Source organism: Heterodontus francisci, chromosome 29, assembly GCF_036365525.1.
Source record: "Heterodontus francisci isolate sHetFra1 chromosome 29, sHetFra1.hap1, whole genome shotgun sequence".
Taxonomy (NCBI): Eukaryota; Metazoa; Chordata; class Chondrichthyes; order Heterodontiformes; family Heterodontidae; genus Heterodontus; species Heterodontus francisci.
In genome coordinates, this window is record NC_090399.1 from 49,454,257 (window position 1) to 49,473,644 (window position 19,388).

The following is a 19,388-nucleotide window of genomic DNA, read 5'->3' on the forward strand; positions in this document are numbered from 1 at the left end:
CAACGGGAGGCACAACTAGTTAACAGAAAATTAAGGAGACAGGAGAGGATAACCTGAGGGGTAGAGAGGAAGGAAATATAAATAAGTGATAGAAGTGATAAGCTCTGGGCCGGAGAAGAAACTAAAATAAGCATGCAAACTGACATAGGTAAATTCAGATTGCATGTGCTTGGGCAAAGAATTAGGATAGGTATGAGAAAGATAAAGAGACACGAAGAGATAGATCAAAGTTACAATGAAAGGACTCGCTGTGGGATTAAGTTGGTTTGCTCATAGAGTGCAGGCAGTTTGGACTACTGTCACACTCATGTCCAGATTCGGAGACAGGTGTGGAGGGCGAGTGAATGTGTTTGAGGTTCAGGGTATCAGTGGGCGCACAACTAGAGGTGTTGCTTTGGGAAATCGTTCCATTGGCAGGCAGCATGGACTGGATGTAAATTATGCACAGTTCAAAAAGGCATAATTTGATCTTTTGTCCCAACTAGCTCAATAAGACACATGCCAATTTCTACATCCACAGACGTGTATTCAGACCTGTTCTTCTTATCTGCTTATTCTTTTATTACAAAATTCCATCACAATTAACTGTCATTGTTTTGTTCTTCGTTAAAACAGAATTTATGTGCTCATATTCACCATTTCCACAATGGGATTCTGTTTGTCCCCAACATTCTGCCGTGAATGATATTTCTTCTTGGTCAACGGTCCTGTAATTGAATTTAAGGCCCTTTTCAATGTCAGTTGTTTATCCTCTCCAATGTTTTATCGAAAGCTTTTTCTTTTCTTTATTCATGACCTATTTTCGTGAGCTCTTGCTGAACAATGCAGTGGTACTACTGCATGCTTTCCAACGTAAGAGAAAGTCATTTCATTCGAATTGAACCAGTACAAGTATATTCATTTTCCTTCGATTTACAACTACCTTTAAATAATATAATTATATTTAGCAAATTCACAATACAACTACTTGAAGCTACACAATATACACGATAAAAATAATTATGCACCAAAATATTCTCCTCAATCCATACACGAGACAGTAAAATAGCAGATTGAGCACAACACGTCTGCAAATTGTCCTTGTTAGAATGCAGGTCACTAGTTGAGGAGGCCATATCAGACGCAGCCATGACTACTTGGAATACATCCAGCACTTACAGGCACCTAGGGAAAGATCAGGTTTTTTTTCACTACTGTGATCAAATATTAATAGACAAATTATTTAATATCTAATAGATAGAGAAATAGCAGGGCTACTCCGACCTCTAGAGTGCACATTCTGTGATATGTGGGAACTCCAGGACACTTCGCATGTCCTGCATAAACATATGTGCAGCAGGTGTCATCAGTTGCAACATCTTGATTTCTGGGTATTGGAACCTGAACAGTTGGCATCACTCTAGTGCATCCATGAAGTTGAGAGCATCACGGATAGCACGTTTATAGATGTTGTCACCCCATAGGGTGAGGAAAAGGGCTGCGGGGAGGATGAGCCAACTGACCACGGCACCGTGGTGCAGAGGCCATTCAAGAGGGGGGAGCAAAAAGACAAGTGGTAGTTATAGGGGATTCTATAATTATGGGGATAGATAGAACCCTTTGCAAGCCGGATCGGGAGTCCCGCATGGTGTGTTGCCTGCCCGGTGCCAAGGTGCAGGACATCTCTGACCATCTTGAAAGCATATTGGAGCAGGATGGGGAGGATCCAGTTGTTGTGGTCCACGTTGGGACGAACAACATAGGCAAGGCTAGGATGGAGGACCTGTTTGGGGATTATAAAGCACTAGGAACGAAATTAAGGAACAGGTCCTTGAGGGTCATAAGCTCCGGATTACTGTCCAAGCCACGTGCAAATTGGCTTAGGGATAAGAAAATTAGGGAAGTAAACACGTGGCTAAGGGAGTGGTGTGGGAAAGCGGAGTTCCATTTCATGGGGCATTGGCATCAGTTTTGGAACCGGGGGGACCTGTACCGATGGGACGGTGTCCACCTGAACCGATCTGGAACCAGTGTTCTAGCGAAAAGGATAAATAGGGTGGTCTCTAGGACTTTAAACTAGTGACTCGGGGGGAAGGGAAAGGGAAAACGACAGGGAGTATGATGGTAAATAAAAAGGTAAACAGCAGGTTAACATGTGTGCAGGAGGGTTTAAGTTCGAGGCAGACTATGAAAGAAGCAGAAAGGAAGGATAACTCAGGAGTTACTATTAGAGATGTTGGAAATCATGAGGGTAAGAAAGCTAGCATAAAGGCACTTTACCTGAATGCTCGTAGCATTCGTAACAAGGTTGATGAGTTAACGGCACAAATCATCGCGAATGAATATGATTTGGTAGCCATTACGGAGACATGGTTACAGGTTGGTCACGACTGGGAGTTAAATATCCAGGGGTACCAGACTATTCGGAAGGACAGACAGGAAGGTAAGGGAGGTGGTGTAGCTCTGATATTCAAGGACGACATCAAGGCAGTGCTGAGAGATGATATAGGTTCTATGGAGAATGAGGTTGAATCTATTTGGGTGGAAATTAGAAACTCTAAGAAGAAAAAGTCATTGATAGGCATAGTCTATAGGCCACCAAATAATAACATCACATTGGGGCGGGCAATAAACAAAGAAATAACTAATGCCTGTAAAAATGGTACGGCAATTATCATGGGGGATTTTAATCTACATGTAGATTGGTCGAACCAGCTCAGTCAGGGTAGCCTTGAGGAGGAGTTCGTTGAGTGTATCCATGATAGTTTTCTTGAACAGTATGTAATGGAACCGACGAAGGAGCAAGCTATCCCAGATCTAGTCCTGTGTAATGAGACAGGAATAATTAATGACCTCATAGTTAGGGATCCTCTTGGAAGGAGTGATCACAGTATGGTTGAATTTAGAATACAGATGGAGAGTGTGAAGATAAAATCCAATACCAGGGTCCTGCGGTAGAACAAGGGGAACTACAATAGAATGAGGGAGGACTTGGCTAAAGTAGACTGGAAACAAAGATTTTATGGTGGGACAGTTGACGAGCAGTGGAGGACTTTCAAAGCAATTTTTCAAAGTGCTCAGCAAAAGGATATTCCAGTGAAAAGGAAGGACTGGAAGAAAAGGGGTAATCTGCCATGGGTGTCTGAGGAAATAAGGGAGGCTATCAAATTGAAAGAGAAGGCATACAAAGTGGCCAAAAACAGCATGAAACTAGAAGATTGGGAAAACTTTAAAGGCCATAAAAAGAGCTATAAAGGAAAGTAAGATAGAACATGAGAAAAAACTAGCACAGAATATAAAGACAGATAGCAAAAGTTTCTATAAATATATAAAACGAAAAAGAGTGGCTAAAGTAAACGTTGGTCCTTTAGAGGATGAGAAGGGGAATTTAGTTATTGGATATGATGAAATGGCCGAGGCATTGAACAGGTATTTTGTATCGGTCTTCACAGTGGAGGACACTAATAAATTGACAAAGAGACGAACGTAGGTGAAGACCTGGAAACAATCATTATTACGGAAGAGGTAGTGTTGGGCAAGCTAATGGAGCTAAGGATTGATAAGTCTCCTGGCCCTGATGGAATGCATCCCAGGGTACTAAAAGAGATGGCGGGAGAAATAGCAGGTGCACTGGCGGTAATTTTCCAAAATTCGCTGGACTCTGGGGTAGTCCCAGCAGATTGGAAAACAGCAAATGTGACGGCACTGTTTAAAAAGGGAGGTAGACAAAAGATGGGGAATTATAGACCGGTTAGCTTAACCTCTGTAGTGGGGAAGATGCTTAAGTCTATTATCAAGGAAGAAATAGCAGGGCATCTCGATAGAAATTGTCCCATTGGGCAGACGCAGCATGGGTTCATGAAGGGCAGGTCATGCTTGACAAATCTTTTGGAATTCTATGATGACATTACGAGCAAGGTGGACAATGGGGACCCAGTGGATGTGGTGTACCTAGATTTCCAAAAGGCCTTCGACAAGATGCCGCACAAGAGGCTGCTGAATAAGATAAGGATGCATGGCGTTAGGGGTAAAGTATTAGCATGGATAGAGGATTGGTTGACTAACAGGAAGCAGAGAGTGGGGATAAATGAGTGCTATTCTGGCTGGCAATCAGTCACTAGTGGTGTGCCTCAGGGATCGGTGTTGGGACCACAATTATTTACAATTTATATAGATGATTTGGAGTTGGGGACCACGTGTATGGTGACAAAGTTTGCAGATGACACTAAGATGAGTGGCAGAGCAAAGTGTGCAGATGACTGTGAAACTTTGCAGAGGAACATAGATACATTGAGTGAGTGGGCAAAGGTCTGGCAGATGGAATACAATGTTAATAAATGTGAAGTCATTCATTTCGGTAGAAGTAACAATAAAAAGGATTCTTGCTTGAATGGTAAAAAGTTGCAGCATGCTGCTATGCAGAGGGACCTGGGTGTCCTTGTGCATGAATCGCAGAAGGTTGGTCTGCAGGTACAGCAAGTAATTAGGAAGGCAAATGGAATTTTGTCCCTCATTGCTCAAGGGATTGAGTTTAAAAGCAGAGAGGTTATGTTGCAGCTGTATAAGGTACTGGTGAGGCCGCACCTGGGGTACTGTGTGCAGTTTTGGTCTCCTTACTTGAGAAAGGATGTACAGGCACTGGAGGGGTGCAGAGGAGGTTCACTAGGTTGATTCCGGAGTTGAGGGGGTTGGCTTATGAGGAGAGACTGAGTAGATTGGGATTATATTCATTGGAATTCAGAAGAATGAGGGGGGATCTTATAGAAACATATAAAATTATGAAGGGAATAGATAAGATACAAGTAAAGAGGATGTTTCCACTAGCAGGTGAAGCTAGGACAAGAGGGCATAGCCTCAAGATTAGAGGGAGCAGATTTAGGACTGAATTGAGAAGGAACTTCTTCACCCAGAGGGTTGTTAATCTATGGAATTCCTTGCCCAGTGAAATAGTTGACGCTACTTCAGTAAACATTTTTAAAGCTAGGGTAGATATCTTTTTGAACAATAAAGGAATTAAGGGATACGGTGAGAGCGCGGGTACGAGGATCTGAGTCCAGGAAAAGATCAGCCATGATCTTATTGAATGGCGGAGCAGGCTTGAGGGGCTGGACGGCCTACTCCTGCTCCTAGTTCTTATGATCTTCTTATAGCTTAAAAGTATGCAGAGACAGAGGGAATGGGTGACCAGCAGTCAAAAACAAACGAGCCGGTAGTACCAGAGACCCCTCACTGCATCTCTCTTTCCAACCAGTATTCAGTTCTAAGTAGGGCTGAAAGTGATGCATCCTCTGGGGAGTGCAGCCAGATCCCAGTCCGTAGCATAACGACTGGCTCAGCTGCACGGGCGAGGGGGCTGGGTGGCAAAGAAGACTGGAAGAGCACTAATGATAGAAGATTCGATAGTTAATGTAGACAAGCGTTTCTGCAGCCACAGACGTGAATCCAGGATAGTGCATTGCGTCCCTGGTGCCAGGGTCAAGAATGTCACTGAACGATTATAGAGCACCTTGACGGAGGAGAGTGAGCAGCCAGCAGTTGTGGTCCACATTGGTACGAATGATATAAATAGAAAGATAGATGTGATCCTGCAGTCAGAGTTTATGGAGCTAGAGAGGAAATTAGCAAGCAGGACCTCAAAAGTAGTAATCTCTGGATTACTGGTATTTTTAATTAGGGAGACTTTTGCCGTGCTGGAGAGGATGTCTGGGGGTTTGGGGGAGAGGGGTAAGGAGAGAACCTATTTGTCTAGAGCTAAGGAACAAAAAAGGAGCATTTATATTGTTTGGTGTAGTCAATTGGCCACCAACTGTTGGGAAAGATGCAGATGAACAGATTTGCAAGGAAATTACAGGGAGGTACAAGAATTATACCGTAGGTATAATGGGGGACTTAAATCATCTGAATATAGATCGGAATTGTAGTAGCGTAAAGAACAGAGTGGTGCAAGAGTTCTGAGAATGTGTTACCATAAACTTTCAACAACAGTATGTTACCACTCCAAAACGATAGGAGGCACTCCTAGACCTGGTGCTTGGGAATGAGGTGGGCTAAGTGGTTCAAATGCCAGGAGGGGAACATTTAATGACAGTGATCATTGTATCATACGGTTTAGGTTGGCTATGGAAAAGGACAAAGAAAAATCAGACGATGGAATTTTAACTGAGGGAATGCCAACTCGAATGATGTCATAATGGGTCTGACTCAGATAAAGGTTGGCAGGCCAAACGGTACTAGCTGCCTTCAAAGAATAGATATTTCGGGCACAGACTAAGTAGAGTGGATACAGAGCAGTAAAAAAAATCCAGAGCTCCCTGAATGATAAAAGAGATGGAAATTAAGATGAAGAAAAAGTGTGCGTATGACAAATATCAGTTGGATCATACAACTGAGAACCAAGGTGAATACAGAAGGTTCAGGGTGGAAGTGAAAATTCAACGGAGAGAAGCAAAGGCAGAGTATGTAAAGAGATTGGCAGCTAACATAAAAGGGAATCCAAAAGTCTTCTGCAGGGATATTAATAATAAAAAGTTGGTAAAAGGACATGTGAGGCCGAATCGGGACCAAAAAGGCGATCTATGCATGGAGGCAAGGAACTTGGCTGAGGTAATAAATGAATACTTATCATCAGTCTATTCCAAGGAAGAGGATGCTGTGCAGGTCATTGTGAAGGCGGAAGTAATTCAGACACTTGAAGGATTTAAAATTGATAAGGAGAAGGTTTTGGATAAACTATCTACTTGAAGTTGATAAGCCAGCGGGACCAGATGAGATGCATCCAAGGATACTGAAGGAAGTGAAATTGGAACTTGCGAAGGCAATGGTCATAATTCTCCATTCCTGCTTAATCTCGGGGGCGGGGGTGGAGGGGAGGTGGCCCGAGGACTGGAGAATTGCAACAGTTACACCCTTGTTCAAAAAACTGTGTAAAGTTAAGTCCAAAACCGGCAGGCCACTCAGTTTAACCTTGACGGTAGGGAAACTTCTAGAAATGATAATTTGGGACAAAATTAATAATCAGTTGGGTAAATGTGGGAAAGTGGGTTAATTAAGAAAAACCAGCACTGATTTGTCAAGGGAAAATCGTGTTTTCTTTCTATTCTTTCATGTGTTGTGGGTGTCGCTGGCAAGACCAGCATTTGTTGTCCATCCCGAATTGCTCTTGACATCTGAATGGCTTGCTTGGTTATTTCACAGTGCAGTTAAGAGTCAACCACATTTCTCTAAGTCAGGAGTCACATGAAGGCCAGACCAGGTAAGGACGGCAGATTTCTTGCCCTAAAGAATATTAGTGAACGAAATGGGTTGTTACGACAATTTGTGATAGTTTCATCGCACCCTTGTTGAGACTAGTTTTCTATCCAGATTATTTATTAATTATAACTGAATTTAAATTCCACAAGCTTCGGTGGGAGTCCCTCGAGTACAAATCTAGGTCGCTGGATCAATAGTTCAGTGACATTACTACGAAGCCGCCATTGTCTTCATCTCCACGTTTAACTAATGTCATGGAGTTTTTTGATGATGTAAGAGAGAGGTTTAATGAGGGTAATGCTGATAATGTGGTGCACATGGATTTCCAAAAGGAATTTGATAAAGTGCCGCACAACAGAATTGTGAGCAAAGATTTAGCTCATGGCCAGTAGCAATATGGATACAAAATCGTCTGAGTAACAGGAAACAGAGAATTGTGGTTAATGGATATTTACTCAGACTGACAGAAAATTTGTAATGGAGTTCCTCTGCGGCTGATGTTAGGACCCTTGCTCTTCATGATATATTAAAAGCCTAGACCTTGGTGTAAAGGGCTCAATTTCAAAATTTACAGATGATACGAAAATTGGAAGCATTATGAACTGTGAGGAGGATAGTGTAGAATTTCGAAAGGACATAGACAGGTTGGTGCATTGGGTGGACAAATGGCAGATGAAATTTAGTGCAGAGAAGTGCAAAGTGATTCATTTGGTAGGCAGAACGCGGAGAGGTAATATAAAAATGTGCAATTATAAAAGGAATGCAGGAGCAAAGGGACCTGGGTGTTCACGTGCATAAGTCATTGAAGGTGGCAGAACAGGTCGAGTGTGTTTAATAAAGCATACTGTATCCTGGGCTTTATTTATAGGGGCATAGAGTAAAAAGCAAGGCAGTTCTGTTAATCGTGGTCAAAACACTGCTGAGAATTTTTTTTTTGCTTTTCCTCACTGGCTGCCTGAAAACAGAATGGTGGGATCTTGGTTTAATGTCTCACCAGGAGGATGGCCCTATTCCTCATGCAGCATTCGTTCAGATCCACCAGGGCGTTAGTTTTGGGCACCTCGCAAATAGATTCCTTGACACACAAGGCATTTTTGTACAATTCTACGGACAGGCATTTTGTTTTCATACAAGGTATCAATATTACATATGAATAGAAATAGGTGGATGTGGTGTGTGGGGAAGTTTCAATTATTTTGGAGTGGGAAAATACCTGATTGGACACTAAGATTTCCAAAATTACTTTTAACCCAGTTCGAGAACAACGCGCACCATCCCATACCTGAAGGCATCAGATATATGTTTTGAATGAAATAGGTGGGAGTGTTTACTATGGAGCAACTCATTCCAATGCTCCTTTGATGTTATTGAGTTGGGGATACCTTTTGAACAGAAAATGAGGAAAACTAATTTGTATTTGAATGCTTCCGAATAGACTTTAACGTGACCGAAACAGAAAGATGATTCCTGGGTCAATGTGTCGCTCCATCAATTGCAACATCTTTTCATGATAATTTCGATGTTTGTGCATTTATTTTGTTAGAAATGTTCATATATTCTGACCAGCTTTCATCTGAATTTATGACAAGTAATTCCGACCTGGCTAACTCTCACACTGAGGCATTGGGAAAAATGTCCCCTTATAATTGTTTGTCAACCCGACTATTCTGCATTCGTGATAATAGTTCCAGCTGCAAAAGAGCTTTTTATGCAAACTGATCGTTTGAAAAAAGACACGAATGAAACGGGTTTGGTGATGCAATGTGCAGCCATAAATTAAAGACGTGCGAGTTAAAGGGTCCAAGCCTTGGATGACCTTTGACTTCGTGTGAAAGGGAAATGGAAGAATGTGATGGAGTTATTTGGACGGGTCTTCGAGTTTAAAAAAAATATTTCCTGAGTTCCTCGCACTTGTAGATGTATATGGGGCGGGGTGAGGAGCAGGGGGAACTGTTTGAGCAGACGATTCGTACTTGAAGAAAGCCAGGGGTTATCGTAGCATTCCAGGGTGATCCTGGACTAGTGATCAGATTTCACACGGCTTCATTGTGCTTGATAAGGGATTCATGCGTTATCTGTTCCAACCACATTTGCTGCTGAATGGCTAAACTGGTTTTGCATTTGGTATGTTTAAATCTGATCCCCTTCTCCTTCTCTGAACGAAGACGCTGGGCATACCAAGGGATATGATGAAGACAGGAAAGAGAAAGTTTTCAACTAGGGACAAGAACATCAAAGGTGATGATGTCATTGTGACTCAGCAAAGCGGTATCACAGAAGCATGGCAGCGAATAAAGGAGCAAAGTCAAGACATTGGGCGGTTTGTAAGTATTGTTTTGAGTGATTTGCGGGAACGCAGAAGGGAGTGGGGTGGAAAGAGGAAGGAGAATGGGAGTGTTGAGAGATACAAAGCAGTTATCAGAGGTAGTCTTCCTGTTATTTGGATAATAGGAATTAAAAGCTAGGTGAGATAGAAAATTAGAGGGGGTGGCCATGAACATGGGAAGGAGCGTTCAGAGGCAGAGGTGAAGGAACCAAGCAATGCAGTGAATTCAGAGGGAGAGGGTGTGGTCAATTGAATTGAATTGGAGGCTGAAATCAATAAGGCTGCTGATTCACTCAGTGCTGATGCTGAAGGAGGAAGTTCATGAGGATATCAACATATAGCATTGGGCTTCTGTGCGCGTTAAAGAGTATTTAAGAAGATGGTGGTGGAACAAGCTGAGTTGGTGAAAGGTGAAGATGGTGCCAGATGACTACGGGGACAGATCAAATTGAAATTAACTGAAAAGTGCAACATCGCCCACCGCAGATGGGGCTGCACAGTTGTTGGAAGGTGAAAACAGGCAGGAAAGCTACAGTGAGAGCGAATATATCATCAACTATGTGTCAAATTCGCATAAAGACCATGATATCAATGCAGTCATCCTCAATAAGTTCAAGGGTAACAAGGAGTTTCTTGTAAGTGATTGGACATTCTGGAGGGGAGAAGTAATGTTAGTTGATCAACTGACAGTGTCCAGAGGGTATCCACTGCGTGGGATGAGAGGATGCGTTGCCACCTTCAGGGAACAGTGGACCTGAACACCCAAATCTCTCTGGACATCAATTTTCCCCAGGACATTTCCATTTACTGTATAGTTCACTCTTGAATTGGATCTTCCAAAATGCATCACCTCGCATTTGCCCTGATTGAACTCCATCTGCCATTTCTCTGCCCAACTCTCCAATCTATCTATATTCTGCTGTATTCTCTGACAGTCCCCTTCACTATCTGCTACTCCACCAATCTTAGTGTCGTCTGCAAACTTGCTAATCAGTCCACCTATACTTTCCTCCAAATCATTAATGTATATCACAAACAACAGTGGTCCCAGCACGGATCCCTGTAGAACACCACTGGTCACACGTCTCCATTTTGAGAAACTCCCTTCTACTGCTACTCTCTGTCTCCTGTTGCCCAGCCTGTTCTTTATCCATCTAGCTAGTACACCTTGGACCCATGCGCCTTCACTTTCTCCATCAGCCTGCCATGGGGAACCTTATCAAACGCCTTACTGAAGTCCATGTATATGACATCTACAGCCCTTCCCTCATCAATCAACTTTGTCACTTCCTCAAAGAATTCTATTAAGTTGGTAAGACATGACCTTCCCTGCACAAAACCATGTTGCCTATCACTGATAAGCCCATTTTCTTCCAAATGGGAATAGATCCTTTCCCTCAGTATCTTCTCCAGCAGCTTCCCTACCACTGACGTCAGGCTCACCGGTCTATAATTACCTGGATTATCCCTGCTACCCTTCTTAAACAAGGGGACAACATTAGCAATTCTCCAGTCCTCCGGGACTTCACCCGTGTTTAAGGATGCTGCAAAGATATCTGTTAAGGCCCCAGCTATTTCCTCTCTCGCTTCCCTCAGTAACCTGGGATAGATCCCATCCGGACCTGGGGACTTGTCCACCTTAATTCCCTTTAGAATACCCAACACTTCCTCCCTCCTTATGCCGACTTGACCTCGTGTAATCAAACATCTGTTCCTAACCTCAACATCCGTCATGTCCTTCTCCTCGGTGAATACCGATGCAAAGTACTCGTTTAGAATCTCACCCATTTTCTCTGAGTCCAAGCATAACATTCCTCCTTTGTCCTTTAGTGGGCCAATCCTTTCTCCAGTTACCCTCTTTCTCCTTATATATGAATAAAAGGCTTTGGGATTTTCTTTAACCCTGTTTGCTAAATATATTTCATGACCCCTTTTAGCCCTCTTAATTCCTCGTTTCAGATTGGTCCTACATTCCCGATATTCTTTCAAAGCTTCGTCTTTCATCAGCCACCTAGACCTTATGTATGCTTCCTTTTTCCTCTTAGCTAGTCTCACAATTTCACCTGTCATCCATGGTTCCCTAATCTTGCCATTTCTATCCCTCATTTTCACAGGAACATGTCTCTCCTGCACGTTAATCAACCTCTCTTTAAAAGCCTCCCACATATCACATGTGGATTTACCTTCAAACAGCTGCTCCCAATCTACATTCCCCAGCTCCTGCCGAATTTTGGTATAGTTGGCCTTCCCCCAATTTAGCACTCTTCCTTTCGGACCACTCTCGTCTTTGTCCATGAGTATTTTAAAGCTTACGGAATTGTGATCACTATTCCCAAAGTAGTCCCCTACTGAAACTTCAAACACCTGGCCGGGCTCATTCCCCAACACCAGGTCCAGTATGGCCCCTTCCCGAGTTGGACTATTTACATACTGCTGTAGAAAACCCTCCTGGATGCTCCTTACAAATTCTGCTCCATCTAGACCTCTAACACTAAGTGAATCCCAGTCAATGTTAGGAAAATTAAAATCTCCTATCACCACCACCCTGTTGCTCCTACATCTTTCCATAATCTGTTTGCATATTTGTACCTCTATCTCACGCTCACTGTTGGGAGGCCTGTAGTACAGCCCCAACATTGTTACCGCACCCTTCCTATTTCTGAGTTCTGTCCATATTGCCTCACTGCTCGAGTCCTCCATAGTGCCCTCCTTCAGCACAGCTGTGATATCCTCTTTGACCAGCAATGCAACTCCTCCACCCCTTTTACCTCCCTCTCTATCCCGCCTGAAGCATCGATATTTCTGTAAGTCTGGAGTCACATGAAGGCCAGGCCAGATCCGGACGGCAGATTTCTTGCCCTGAAGAACATTAGTGAACCAGATGGGCTTTGACAAGAATTGATGATAGTTTCACAGCACCATTGCTGAGATTAGTTTACAATTCCATATTTTTATTAATTAATTGAACTTAAATTCCACCAGCTTCCATGGTGGCAATTGAACCCATGTCCCGAGAGTATAAACCTGGCCGCTGTATTACTCGTTCAATTACATTATTGCGATGCACCCATTGTCTCCATCTCCACGTTTAACTAAGCTGATGGAGTTTTCTTGATGAGGTAACAGAGAGGGTTAATGAGGGTAATGCTGATGATGTGGCGCACATGGATTTCGAAAAGGAATTTGATAAAGTGCCACTCAACAGAATTGTGAGCAAAGTTATAGCTCATGGAGAGGAGCAACATGGATACAAAATCGGCTGAGTAACCGGAGGCAGATAATTGTGGTTAAAGGATGTTTCCTCAGGCTGGCAAAAAGTTTGTAACGGAGTTCCCCAGGGATTGATGTTCGGACCATTGCTCTTCCTGATATATTAAGAATATAGACCTTTGCTGTATAGAGTTCAATTTCAAAATTTGCAGACGATGCGAAAGTTGGATGCATTATGAACTGTGAGGAGGACAGTGTAGAACTTCAAAAGGACATAAACTGGTTGGTGCAATGGGTGGACAAATGGAAGATGAAACTTAGTGCAGAGAAGTGCAAAGTGATTCGTTTTGGTAGGAAGAACTCGGAGAGATATTATAAAAAGGTATAATTATAAAGGGGATGCAGGAGCACAGGGACCTGGTTGTTCACGTGCATAAGTCATTGAAGGTGACAGAATAGGCTGAGAGTGGTTAATAAAGCATACTGTATCCTGGGCTTTATTTACTGGGGCATAGAATACAAAAGTAAGGCAATTATGTTAAACGTGGTCAAACACTGGTAAAAAAAAAATGTCTTGCTTTTCCTCACTGGCTCCCTGAAAACAGAATGGTGGGATCTTGGTTTAATGTCTCACCGGGAGGATGACCCTATTCCTCATGCAGCATTTATTCAGATCCACCAGTGCGTTAGTTTTGGGCACCTCGCAAGTAGTTGCCTCGACACACAATCCATATATACAAGGCATTTTTGTACAATTCGAGGGACAGGCATTTTGCTTTCACGCAAGGTATCAATATTACATACCAAAAGAAATGGGCGGATCTGGTGTGTGGGGAAGTTTCAATTATTTTGGAGTGGGTAATACCTGATTGCACACTGATATTTCCAAAATAACTTTTAACCCAATTCGAGAACAATGCGGAATCCCATATCTTAACGCATCAGTTATATGTTTTGAATGAAATGGGTGGGAGTGTTTACTATGGAGCAACTCATCCCAATGCTCCTTTGGTGTTTTTGATTTAGGGATACCTTTTGACCAGGAAATGCTGAAAACTAATTTCTATTTGAATGCGTCCGTATGGATATTAATGTGACTGAAACAGAAAGATGATTCCTGGGTCAATGTGTCGCTCCATCAATTGCAACATCTCTTCATGGTAATGTCGATGTTCGTGTACATTTATTTTGTTCGATATTTTCATATATTCTGACCAGCTTTCATCTGAATTTATGACCAGCAATCCCGCCTTGGCTAACTCTCACGCTGAGGCATTGGGAAAAAATGTCCCTTCCATACTTGTTTGTCAACCCGACTATTCTGCATTCGTGATAATAGTTCCAGCTGCAACAGATCATTTTATGCAAACTGATCGTTTGAAAAAGGACACGAATGAAACGGGCTTGGTGACGCAATTTGCGCACATATTTCAAATTTCTTTCAAACAATCTAATGTAAAACTACTTCAGCAGCCGTCGCCAACTAAAGGTAGAATTAAACTATCGAAATACACTAAAACTTTGGCGTATTTTTTTGGAGCACTGTATATTCCATTCAGAGGAAATATTTTAAAAATGAGATATTTGACACACATCCGATTATTTTAGTTATCTTATATACTAACTTCGTCTAATTGTATTTCCATGATTGAGCCCATCCCCATCAAATCTTCCTTTTCAAACAACGCAATTTCAATTGAATTATGCACTGTTATTTTTCCAATATCCAATACCATTTACAAAAATTTACTAAGCACACATTTTCCTGCAAAATATATCATTTTTTTCTCCTGATTTTAAAACTGCCAGTTTGAATACGGACATAAGAATAAATAAACCATTTTTAATCTCATTGATCTTTCTTTCAGACTTTCAAAATCCGTAAATGACCTTGTGGTAAGTTACACTCTCTATCATGGTTTGCATAATCAGGTTGTATATCACTGATCAAGTTTCAAGACCGTTCCACAAAGTCATCCATAATCTGCAGATTCTCTCTCTTCCCTTGTCGTAACGTCCAGAAAGTTGTAAATTCCTTTCCGTCATCAATCATAACAAGGGAAAGCACCGCAAGGCACTTCTCAAGAGCGTAATTAAACAAAAAAATCACTCTGACCCAAAGGACAAGATATTAAAATAGAGGACGAAAAGCCTCAGCCAAAGAGGTCGATTTTAAGAATTACCTTAAATGGGGGGAGGTCAGGTGGAGAGCTTTACGGCGAAAATTCCACAGCTCAGGGCCTCAATGGCTGCCTCCAATGTTGGAACGAATTAAGTGGAGGGCTAAAGGGAAAAGGTCAACCAAAGGCCGGACCTCGAGGAATGCAGAGTTCTCACATGGTTATGGCACTGAAGGGGGTTACAATAATAGCGAAAGGAAAAGCAATTGAAAGATTTCATGAGTAAGATTAAAATCGAGGCACTGGTTGACTGGGATGATAGTCATGCTCAGGAATGATAGTTGAACGAGACTTAGTGCGGGTCAAGATACTGCAACCAAAGTTTTGAGTTAGCTCAACGTTACGGAAGGTGGATGATGGGAATGCAGCTGGGAATGTAAAAGTATTTAGGAGGATTCAAACACTTCAGACCGGCAATGTTACAGCAGCGGATATAGTTGGTCTTTGTGGTGGACGTGATTTGAAGTTGGAGGTTCAACTCAGTTTCACATAGAACGCCATGGTTGCGAGCAATCTGGTTCGGCCTGAGACAATGGCCAAGGTGATCGAACCGGTTGGTAGCGAGCAGAGTCTTTGGCAGGGTCACAGCTATTTGCTTCAGTCTTCCAATGAATAAATGGAGAAAAAGAAGGCTCATTCAGGATTTAATATTTAACAAACAATCTGACAATACATAGACAATGCGGCGGTGGAAATACATTGGGGTGAGGCAGGGCTAGGTGTCATCAGCGGAAATAGAGAAACTCGCGTCTGATAATGTCACTTAGGGTCAGGTTGTAGATGTGAAGCAGAAAGGGGGTCAGGATAGTTCCTTGGGGGCTCCAGAGCTGAGGGCGTACAGGAGGGATGAGAACTCATTGCAGGAGATTCTCTGGGCATAACTCGGTAAAGGAGAGTTTAACCGGCCGTCAGCTGCCTCACTCAGTTCGACAATGAAGAAAGGTTGTTATAGGAGAATAGCATAGTTATCCCTATCATAATCAGCAGACAGGTCGAGAAGGAAGATGTGAGGTGGTACATTACGGTCACAGCCACATAGGTTGTCCTTTATGACCAGGTAACCTGATTGGAGAGGTTCAAACAGGGAGTTGTGCATACTTTGGAGCAGACAGGGTGATAAAGAACGTTGAAGAGGAAACAGAGGTTGGAGATGGAGAAGCAGCTTGATCGTACAGCGATGTTAAGGTCGGAATTTCTGAGCAGGGGGTGATGACAGCAGGTTTGAAGGGAAGGAACAAAGTATCAGAGTAGATTCAAGTATTCGCAATAGCAGAGATCACATGACGGTGGCAGAAATGTTTGGAAGAGAGAAAACTAAAAATGCAAGTTGAAGGCTAGGGAAAGGGTTAGGACCTTGAAGGACCTTTGACTTGATGTGAAGGTGAAATTGAAGAATGCGATGGAGGCTGTTGAACACTTCTTCGGGTCAAAAACTTTCCTGAACTCCTTGCGTTTGTGGGAGATGCAAATGGTGGAGATAGAATTGGGGTGGGGGGCCTCTTTAACCAGACAATTGGCACTCAAATAAAAATATTGGGGTTATCTTTGCATTCAAGGATGTTACTGGATTACTTAGCGTATTTCACAAAGGGGACCATTGTGCTTGATCAAAAACTGATGCTTCATGGGTTCCTGCCATATGCGGTGCTGAATGGCTAAACCAGTTTTGAACCATATATGTTTAAATCTGAGCCCGTTCAACTTCAGGAACAAAGATGATGGACATACCAAAGGCAACAATGAAGTGGAAAAGAGTAGGCTTTCAATGTGGGACAAGACTTGCCAAAGACTTGCAGGTTGATAGGTAAATTGGCCATTATAAATTGCCCCTAGTATAGGTAGGTGGTAGGGGAATTGAGGGAAGGTGGAGATGTGAGAGGGTAATGGGATTAATGTAGGATTAGTATAAATGGGTGGTTGATGTTTGGCACAGACTCGGTGGGCCGAAGGGCCTATTTCAGCGCTGTATACAAAGAACAAAGATAATTACAGCACAGGAACAGGCCCTTCGGCCCTCCAAGCCTGCGCCGATCCAGATCCTCTCTCTAAACATGTCGCCTATTTTCTAAGGTTCTGTATCTCTTTTCTTCCTACCCATTCATGTATCTGTCTAGATACATCTTAAAAGACGCCATCGTGCCCGCATCTACCACCTCCGCTGGCAACGCGTTCCAGGCACCCACCACCCTCTGCGTAAAGAACTTTCCACGCATATCCCCCCTAAACTTTTCCCCTTTCACTTTGAACTCGTGTCCTCTAGTAATTGAATCCCCCACTCTGGGAAAAAGCCTCTTGCTATCCACCCTGTCTATACCTCTCATGATTTTGTACACCTCAATCAGGTCCCCCCTCAACCTCCGTCTTTCTAATGAAAATAATCCTAATCTACTCAACCTCTCTTCATAGCTAGCGCCCTCCACACCAGGCAACATCCTGGTGAACCTCCTCTGCACCCTCTCCAAAGCATCCACATCCTTTTGGTAATGTGGCGACCAGAACTGTACGCAGTATTCCAAATGTGGCCGAACCAAAGTCCTATACAACTGTAACATGACCTGCCAACTCTTGTACTCAATACCCCGTCCGATGAAGGAAAGCATGCCGTATGCCTTCTTGACCACTCTATTTACCTGCGTTGCCACCTTCAGGGAACAGTGGATCTGAACACCCAAATCTCTCTGGACATCAATTTTCCCCAGGACTTTTCCATTTACTGTATAGTTCACTCTTGAATTCGATCTTCCAAAATGCATCACCTCACATTTGCCCTGATTGAACTCCATCTGCCATTTCTCTGCCCAACTCTCCAATCTATCTATATTCTGCTGTATTCTCTGACAGTCCCCTTCACTATCTGCTACTCCACTAATCTTAGTGTCGTCTGCAAACTTGCTAATCAGTCCACCGATACTTTCCTCCAAATCATTAATGTATATCACAAACAACAGTGGTCCCAGCACGGATCCCTGTGGAACACCACTGGTCACACGTCTCCATTTTGAGAAACTCCCTTCTACTGCTACTCTCTGTCTCCTGTTGCCCAGCCAGTTCTTTATCCATCTAGCTAGTACACCTTGGACCCCATGCGCCTTCACTTTCTCTTTCAGCCTGCCATGGGGAACCTTATCAAACGCCTTACTGAAGTCCATGTATATGACATCGACAGCCCTTCCCTCATCAATCACATCGACAGCCCTTCTCTCATCAATCAATCTCTAATTTTTTTTAAATAGAGCATCAAAGAATATAAGAATACATGAACATAATAAATAGGAACAGAGCTAGACCATACGGCCCATTGATTCTGCTCCACAATTCAAAAAGATCATTGCTGATCTTCAGCTTCAACTCCACTTTCCCGCCAGCTCCCATTATTTCTTGATTCCCTGAGAGAACAAAACGTTGTCTCTCTCAGCCTTAAAGATATTCAAAGATGGAGCATCCACAGCAATCTGGGGTACAGAATTCCAAAGATTCACAACCCTCAAAGTGAAGACATTTCTCCTCATCTCCATCTTACATCTGACTGTGCCTCCATGTTCTAGATTTCCCAGCCAGGGTAAACAAACTCTCAGTGTCTATTCTGTCAAGCTTCATCAGAATCTTTTGTAATGCTTATTCTTTTATAAACGCCTGGAAAAGGCAATTTCCTCAGCCTCTCATCATGCAATCACCCTCTCAGCCAAGGGATTACGTTCTGCTGAGGATGCTATTGAAAACATCGGTAGCTGTAGAAACATGGGGTGAATGGAGGTTAAAAGTCTGGATATTTGACTGTTTGGAAGCGTTGTTTTGAGTGATTTGGAGGGCTCTCTTTTCAACAAAGAAAGGCAGAAGGAAGGGGGTGAAAAGAGAAAGGACGATGTGAGTCGGGAAGATTACAAAGAAATTATGAGATGGTCTTGCCTGTGATTGAGATGACAGTGTTACCTTTTCAGCAGAGACCAATAACTTTGAAACAACAGATATGAACTTCCCAGTAACTGCTTAAAGAATAAAACGACAATATTTCACGCTTTAAGACTTTTACTATAGCAACTAAACTAAAAATCTAAATTAATTAAGCTATATCTGGTAGGTAGCTAATGCACTAAATTACACTGCAAGACGTTTTCCAATAACTTATTAACAGACTGGAAAAACCCACACCACGATTATACGATATACAATGTCCTCAACAAAAAGGCATCCTTGCAGTTAAAAATCCCAAACTCCTCCCAGCTGCATTGGGTTGGATCTCCCAGTGCCCGTCTCAAAGCTAAACTCCTATTTGTTCACTTTTGCTGAGCACATCCAACTTGCTTTCGGTTAATAAGGCTATCTGTGGTGACCCCGTTGGCCTTTTCTCCTCTTCAAATGTTGAGAGAACCATTGTTTCCCAGAATGTCCTACTGGTCTTCCTCTCTCTCTCTCTAGCTTTGAGCAGCTCACTGCTGATCTTC